This window comes from Trachypithecus francoisi, unplaced genomic scaffold (genome assembly GCF_009764315.1).
Source record: "Trachypithecus francoisi isolate TF-2019V2 unplaced genomic scaffold, Tfra_2.0 Lachesis_group0, whole genome shotgun sequence".
NCBI lineage: Eukaryota > Metazoa > Chordata > Mammalia > Primates > Cercopithecidae > Trachypithecus > Trachypithecus francoisi.
In genome coordinates, this window is record NW_022681453.1 from 22,134,017 (window position 1) to 22,142,551 (window position 8,535).

At 41.4% G+C, this 8,535-nt stretch overlaps 1 pseudogene; it reads right to left on the bottom strand.

Moving 5' to 3' along the window:
• Nucleotides 1-353: 353 nt before the first annotated feature.
• Nucleotides 354-1,397, bottom strand: LOC117083011 (annotated as a pseudogene).
• Between the last annotated feature and the right edge of the window lie 7,138 nt (nucleotides 1,398-8,535).

Consider the following 8,535-nt stretch of genomic DNA (forward strand, 5'->3'; position numbering starts at 1 on the left):
CTCAGTATCCATGGGGGATTTGTTCCAGGACCCCCACAAATGCCAAAATCCGTGGGTGCTCAAATCCCTGATATAACCTGGTATAGTATTTGCACATAACCTACGCACATCCTCCCATATACTTTAAATCATTTCTAGATTATTTATAATACCTAACACAATGCCTACACATCACTTCATTTGTGTGGATTCATCCTAGTACTTGTTGCGCGGCAAATTCAAGTTTTGCTTTCCAAACCTTTGTGGAATATATATATTTTTATACTGTATGAAGTTTATTGATATGTTACTCTTGGTGGCAGACTCCTCCCTGAACGTTTGTTGACCCAAACAGTGTCATTTCTGGATGAGTTTTAAGTTTCTGCTTTGCAAACTTTGTGAGCAGGAGTCACATTTATCTCCCAAGCAATACTATAACTTCCAAAGGGAGCACATTTGTCACCAGATCCTGAACTTTTTAAAGCTACACCTTCTACTGAGAGAACAACAGAAAGAAAACAAGGCTCTCTGGCCTGGGGACATCTTGTCCACTTGTAGCAAGATGAGCATTCTGGGGACTTAAGCTATGTTTCTGGAATTTCTCATCTGCAGGAACAGCAATGGGCACTTATGCTGCAGCGTAACTCTTCAAGACTTCTGACTTTGAAACAACAGCATGTCCAGGAAGAGGTTTCCATTCCTGTGCTTTCTGAGCATTTGAACCTACTAAGATAAAAGGTGGGGCACTGGTCTTACTATCTTCAATCATCTTGTAAGTTGGAGAAGTGACTTTTGTTGGATGCTGCAGAAACTGTGGATCCTTAGGATTAGATAGACAGAGAGTTGCTTGGGGAAAAGGCCCAGGTGCAGGTGGCAGTGATGGGTGACTTTGTTGATTCTTATTAGTTAGACAATAAGGGGTCCACATGTTAGAATATGGTGGTGGTTGTCCTGCTTCACTTGCTGCCATTGCTAATATCTGAGAAGCAAAGTGAGCTGTGTCAGCTGGGACATAGGCAAACTCTGGTGAAACAGCTGTTGGAGATGGTTATGAGGGTGGGGTAGTAGTCTTAGGGGTGGCTGGTTTGGAAGAAGGAACACAAACTGCTTCAGTTTGCTCAGTGCCTAGCTCAGCATAAATTGATGGAAACTGGGTGGTTTTGTCCCTATATCCTATTCCAGTTACATTGTCCTTGTCTTTGTCTGTAGATTTTTCTACCTGTGTGGGTACGTTAGATTCCGCTCCCTCTGACCACTTCATCCAGAGAAATATTCCCTTCTCTATACCTAATAAGTTCTTTAAAATAAACTGCTGCAAACTGGGTCATGTTTGATGGGTTGGTTTTGAGAATGGCTCTGCTAATTTCCCTGAGCAGAGTCTGGAGGTCACAGGGTACAGCAAGTCTGGGCTTTGAAAAAATTATTTTGGCATGAAGAAATTATTTTGGCAGGCTGTCTGTAACTCAGCTTCTTTCCAGCTGTGCTCTTAAGAACTTCCTTGTTGCCCCCTTGCTGGAATATTTTTTAAACAAATATTTTAGATCTACGGTTGATTGAATCCATGTTTGCAGAACCATGGATATGGAGGGCTGACTATGTGAATACCATGAGCCTGGCCAGTCAGAGCATTGCATGTCCCCCACCCTTAGCCACAGAGATTGGCTTAGCAATGGGCATTAGAGCCAAGCAGAGCCTTTGGGGAAGGCTCTGTTCTACTGGCTTTGAAGCTGTGATGAGAATGCAGCTGCTGAGCACCACCACATGAAGAGAGCCTGCCTGAGAGTGGCCACAGAAGAGAACAGACAAGAGACAGAAAGTGAGATTGGGAGAATCAGCTGGCACTGTATAAACCCCTAGGTTCAATCACACTGAAAGCCAGATCTACCTCGGGTATTTCTGTCACCAGAGCAAATAAATTCTCTGTTACTTTTTATTAAGTCATTTTGGTTTTTTTTTTTCTTTTGTCACTTGTTGCCGAAAGTGTATTAACTTACATAGGCAGTAAAGATGAGGAAGGGTTGAATAAAAACAAAACAAAAATCGCTGCAGGTTCAATGGCATGCTCAGTATCATGAGCTCCTTTTGGAGTCAATTTTCTATTTTTTACAAGTCATCAATTTTTATCCACCACATTTCAGAATGAGTGAATGAATAAAGGCCATGAAGGCCAGTGCCATGAGGAGAGTGAGCTGTGTTTCAGCCAAAGTACAAGAGTAGTTGGTGAAAGGTCTTTGGGGTACAACATCACCTGATCTAGAGTCACATGTGATTTTTCTATATAATATTTGAAAACATGATGTATTAGAACAAATTATTATAACTCTAACTTACATAATGAGTATGTATCACAGTACAGGATGTACAAATAAATATAATACTCATAAAGTACTTGATGGATTTATTTGACAATCAGCAGTGGTCTAGCTTGAATTCTTCCAGAACGCTGAAGCTCAATTATCATTGCAGGAACCATTGTGCTACTATAGGTAGGCTCAGTTTGGAAGCTTTAGTAATTGTAAGAGAAGAAAAGCAATCTTCATAAAGCAGAAAATAGTATGTGCATTTCCTTATTGAGTTTTTAGTATTGAGTTTTCCTTGGTTCATACAAATTGGCATCCTTCTTTACTAAACCAAATTCAGAATGAATGATTGAATGAATAAATGAATGAATAACAAAGTAACATAATTTACAACTGAAAACCAAATTCTAGTTGGTTGAACAATAAGAGAATAATAGCCCCATAAAGTTGAGAAGTCCAGAAGACCAGAAGTCAGATCCAGATAGTGAGATGAGGTCCTCCAAGACCCTCAGATTTTCTTCATGGAGCAGGCTTCACACAGTCCTGGCAGACCAGCTTATCTTTAGCAGCAGCAAGATGGCTGCAGAATTCCAGGCTGTAACATCATTGCAGTACATTCTCCGAGTTTAGAGAGAGGGTCTTCTTACACTAGTTTTTGCAGAGGATGAGAAATCTTTCCTTGCTGGAAGGATTCAATGATGCCCCCTCATCCTCTCGTGTGTCACTGGCTGATCCCTAGAGCCAGAGGGTCGGGAGATACTGGTTGGCTAAAGCTGATCAGGGCCTACACATTGTTGGGGGTTTCAACCTCACCTAAATCACATGGTTAGGTAGGGAGGAGGGATGGTTTCCCAAAGGAAATATGGGGAGATTGTTCCCAGGAAGAGGGTGAATCAATGATGGGCAGCAGATAACAGATGGCTTCTACAAACGGGAAGTGTATTTGCTGTAGTAACCTTGAATATATTTTGATAGCACCTCTTTGAAGAGCCATTTGCTTCGTTTTGATACATTGAATGGTCTCTAAGGGTCATAGAAAATCTGCAGTAAATGTTACTGAAAGGAAGAAAGGTAAAGAAAGAAAGACTGTTAGTAAAAGTAACACTAGTTTCACTAGTAGGTTCTCATATTTCAGTGGTTTAACACAATAGAAGTTTAATTCTGTTCTCCTCTCACATGGTGGTCTGTCAAGTTTTTCACACTCTGATTCTGAGACCCGAGTTTCTTCTGTCTTGTGCCTCAGCCAAAGGCCCCATAATATTTCACTTTCCAGGCCATACATGGGGAAAAAGAGGGGAACATAACCTTTAGGAGGTTTTGGGAAGCCATACATAGAAGTGATAAACATCACTTCTGCTTACCTTCTATTGAGCAGAACTCAGTCACAGGGTTACTTGTGACTTAACTGCAAGGGAATCTGGGAAATGCAGTCCAGCTGAGTGTTCAGGAAAAAAACAAACAAAAAAAAACCGTGAGAAAGGAACACAATCAGCCAGGCGCAGTGGCTCATGCCTGTAATCCCAGCACTTTGGGAGGCTGAGGCAGACAGATCACCTGATGTTGGGAGTTCAAGACCAGCCTGGCTAACATGGTCAAGCCTTGTCTCTGTTAAAAATACAAAATTAGCTGGGCATGGTGGCACACGCCTATAATCCCAGCTACTCAGGAGGCTGAGGCAGGAGAATCACTTGAACCTGGGAAGCTGACGTTGCAGTGAGCAGGGATTGAGCAACCGCACAGAGTGAGACTCTGTCTCAAAATAAAATAAAATAAAATAAATACATAAAATAAAATTTAAAAAGAAAAAGAAAGGAACACAATTAAAGAAATTCCATTCCCCTGATGCATTTGCTGGCAAAGAAAATGTTTTTCTAAATCAAAATGTATTACTAAGACAATAGGTGAGAATAGCTGCAGATTACATTGCACAAGTGTGTTAACACTATTTAAAACTTAAAAAAAGGTCAGGTACAGTGGCTCATGCCTGTAATCCCAGCACTTTGGGAAGCCAAGGCAGGTGTATCACTTGAGGCCAGGAGTTCGAGTCCAGCCTGGCCAATATGGTGAAACCCTGTCTCTACTAAAAAAAACAAAAATTAGCCGGGCATGGTGGCGCAAACCTGTAATCTCAGAGCTGTAGTGAGCTGAGATTACTCCACTGTACTCCATCCTGGGTGACAGAGTAAGACTCTGTCTCAAAAACAAACAAAATACTTAAAAGAAATCTGTATGTAACTGACATAGACATACACAAATGGCAATTTCACATAGTTTGACTTAATAACAATTTGCCACAAAATCTAGGAAATGGTGAAGCTGAAAACATATTGGGAACATCTCCTATTGAATTTCTGGGATCTTTATTTTGGAAAAACTTTCTGAGGTCTAATTTACATATGAGAAAATGCTGGCATTTTAGGTGTATAGTTTGATAGGTTTTAGCAATCTTACTCAACTTTTGATAGGGAAAATGTACAGGGAAGTAGATCTATACTACCACTATACAAAAGCGGTTGTTGAAGAAATGCCTGAAAAAGTCTCTAAAACAATTTCTCTTTCTTTGAGCTAATTAACAGTGAAAAAAGAATTTTGTCCAAGTCAGATTATTGCTTCAGTTTGCTTAACCAGGACAGATGCGACTTCAGCCTATGAACAGAATGAATATACATAACGAGTTTCTGATAAACCACATTTGCAGTGGTCAAGAGTTTGGGCTTTGGCATCATATTGATCTGGGTTGGGTTCTTTCTCTGTCACTTGGGCATTCTGAGGTTCAGTTTTCACTTCCGTAAATTGGGACTGATAGCATGCTAGCACTTGACATGGTTCGTATAAAGATTAAAAGAGATAGTACATGAAAACAGTACAATGACTAGCTCATAGTAAATGTTCAATACACATTAGCTGGTTTTATTATTATCATCCATTAGAAAAATACCCATTCTTTGAGAAACTCTGGTTTTGTACAGTATATGCCACTGAACAGCTCCTAAAGACATCATGCTCAGCTTGACTTCTTTACCTTTTTTTATTCACCATCCCATTATTTTCTTTTCTTTTTTTTTTTTTTGAGACAGAGTCTTGCTCTGTTGCCCGAACTGGAGTGCGGTGGCCGGATCTCAGCTCACTGCAAGCTCTGCCTCCCGGGTTCACGCCATTCTCCTGCCTCAGCCTCCCGAGTAGCTGGGACTACAGGCGCCCGCCACCTCGCCCGGCTAGTTTTTTGTATTTTTTTTAGTAGAGACGGGGTTTCACCGTGTTAGCCAGGATGGTCTCGATCTCCTGACCTTGTGATCCGCCCATCTCGGCCTCCCAAAGTGCTGGGATTACAGGCTTGAGCCACCGCGCCCGGCCCATCCCATTATTTTCTATAAGATATTTTGAATTCCCTGTGGAAGCAAGAACCATAGTAACAAGCTTTCAGCATCATTTTGCTTTTGAGATAATCATTAATGGAATTATTTTGATACTTTTTTTTTTTTAAACAAGACAGCCTTGAGCTGTCACTACAAATGCCTTTTCAAAATCCCCTGATTTATTTTTCTGTTCATCTGAACTCTTGTATCTTCATTTTCATATGTTCTTGATGAATGGATAATGTTGTCTTTAGATGTTCTCAACCATCCTGGGCACATTAAAACCCACCCAATGGCCCTCATCAAGTGGAAAAGAAGAAGGGGAAATCCAAGCAAAAAGATATTGCAGACTCGTCTTCCTGAGATACCCGCACCTGCTAAGGGAGTCGTATTAAGGAAATCTACAAAGTCGGCCTCTGATTATCAGGGTTCTTCCTTAAGGAGAAAAGGAAAAAAGCAAAAGCAAAATAACACATTTACTTCAAAGAACTCCTGTCTGATTGAGCAAAGGAAAAGTAGCCTCATTGCTTTGATCCTTTCACTGAGCAAAACAACATGAAAAGCGAAAACAAGGCTCAAGATATGGGCTTTTGTTGAGCGCATCATTAGGAGTGTTTATTGGCTGCTGCAAACACACATCCCAGCTCTGGAGCATGCAGTAAGGTTTGCTCAATGACAGCATGAGAGCGAGCCTCAGTAGCTTCCCCAGGGAAGGCAGGGCCATTGATTCGGAGTCTCACTCCTTTTCCAAGAGAGGGAGGAGGGACCTTAAGTTTCAAACCTCCTTGGCTCCTGGTGAGTTCAGGCTTAAGAAATACTCTTGGATTTTTATTTAAGGCCTTGGTTTGTTTACCCTTGATAAACACTGTCTGATTCTTTTCTTCCCTTTGAAGAGAAAAGCTGTTGAATAAGCTGATGAAAAAGGCTTTTTGCATATGAGCTTCTTCAAAACAACGCTGTAATAAGTGCAAACAAATCAGGATCAGATGAATTACATTTCCTCTTTAAAATACAGAGTTTAATGGATTTAAGGTGATGGGGAAGTGTTTTTGTGAAAGTGCTCTTCAAATCCAGAATCCTGGGAGGCAGTCAGTACACTAAAAGTATGGACCGAATTTGCCTTCCTATATTTCAGGACAGTATTTCTCAATTGGTGTGTGTGGCCTCAGTCCTTCAGAGGTGACCTGTCACATTTTGAGGAATGCATAAAGTTAATTTGTTTTACAGTGAGGAAATTCCCAACACAGCACTGAGCAGACAGAATGTGATGCTGAGTGGCACTGTCACTGTCTGCTACAAGGAGGTAAAAGGCATAATTTAATAGTAAGCTGGCACCAAAGAAAGATTTCATAATTTGAGGAATGTGCGAACACTTTGCTTCATGAGCACATAAGAGAGTGTGGCCAGGTAGGAAGCAAGCCCATACGGCAGCTCTGCTGGAAACTCCACGAAGGTGGAAGCCCAGGGTTTCTCCTAGCACTGGGAGCCCATTGCCCCACCTGGGGCTAGACAACAACAAATCGTTGTTCCATAAATGAATGAATGAATGAACCTGTCGCACAGTGGCAAACGGTGACCAAGGGGCTAGACTCCGTGGATGAAATCTACTGTCAAACTAGACCAGAAAATCAAAGGTTAAGAACCTTTGTTTTGAGCAGGAGAAAACCCTGTCTTTTCAACAGTCTTTTCTTATGTTGTATGTATTTTCTTGCTTTGCCTCCCGTCCTGGCCTGGAAGCTCACTGAGGGCAGAGTGCTTATCTTAACCCCCCCCTCCTTTTTTTTTTGAGACAGAGTCTTGCTCTGTTGCCCAGGCTTGAGTGCAGTGGTGGAATCTCGGCTCACTGCAACCTCTGCCTCCCAGGTTGAAGCCATTCTCCTGCCTCAGCCTCCCATGTAGCTGGGATTACAGACATGTGCCATCATGCCCAGCTAATTTTGTATTTTAGTAGAGACAAGGTTTCACCATGTTGGTCAGGCTGCTCTCGAACTCTTGACCTAAGGTGATCCATCCACCTCGGCTTCACAAAGCGTTGGGATTACAGGCATGAGACACTGCGCCCAGCTACTTGTATTAACTCTTTTGGTCTTTTTTCTTCTTTTAGAGGGCCTTGTGCATGGCATGAGATGCTAAATGATGCTGAAAGAATCCAGACTGTCATCTTCATCACCATCATTATCACCATCATCTTCACCTTTGTCATTATCTTTATCATTTTCCTTCATCATCAACCTTCATTATCTTCATCATCTTTTTCTTCCCCTTTGTTGATTTCGTTTTCCCTCGGGATAGTGTTGTGCTGATTTCTAAGTGCTTTCACGGGCATGATTCTGCGGCGGTATACACTTGTGCTCTCCGGCTGACCCGGTTAGGATTTTCCTTGTGGTCAGCATCAGTATCAGCCCCTTTTCTTGGGCACCTGCTACTGGTTCTGCTTGTTCTCCTGATTCTCCAGACACATCTTGAGGAATGGGTGGCTTTAGGTGCAGTGAGGAAACATAAGCTAGTGTTTGTTATAGTAAAAGAGAAATTTGTTAAATCACTAGGCAAAAATCAATAATTCAAACAAAGAAAAAGAGACTAACAGCAAAGTTGCGTTGCTTTCAGTAATGTAAAATACTCTGCTGTGACCCTTATTTTGGGCAGTGTTCTCAGTGAAGAATGCGCCAATTCTTAAATATCACGTGACTTCCTTATTAGTCTTAACAAAATAACAAAGAACTGTGCATATGAGAATGGTTAGAGCAGCCTTTTCATCCTACTGATATCAATATAAATAAAGAGATATTTTGCCGTAACTGGTCCTGGCTTCAAAAAGAGCCATAAATGCCTGGTGTGTGTGTGTGTGTGTGTGTGTGTGTGTGTGTGTGTTTTTAATCATTTCTGACTTTTGGTTTTCA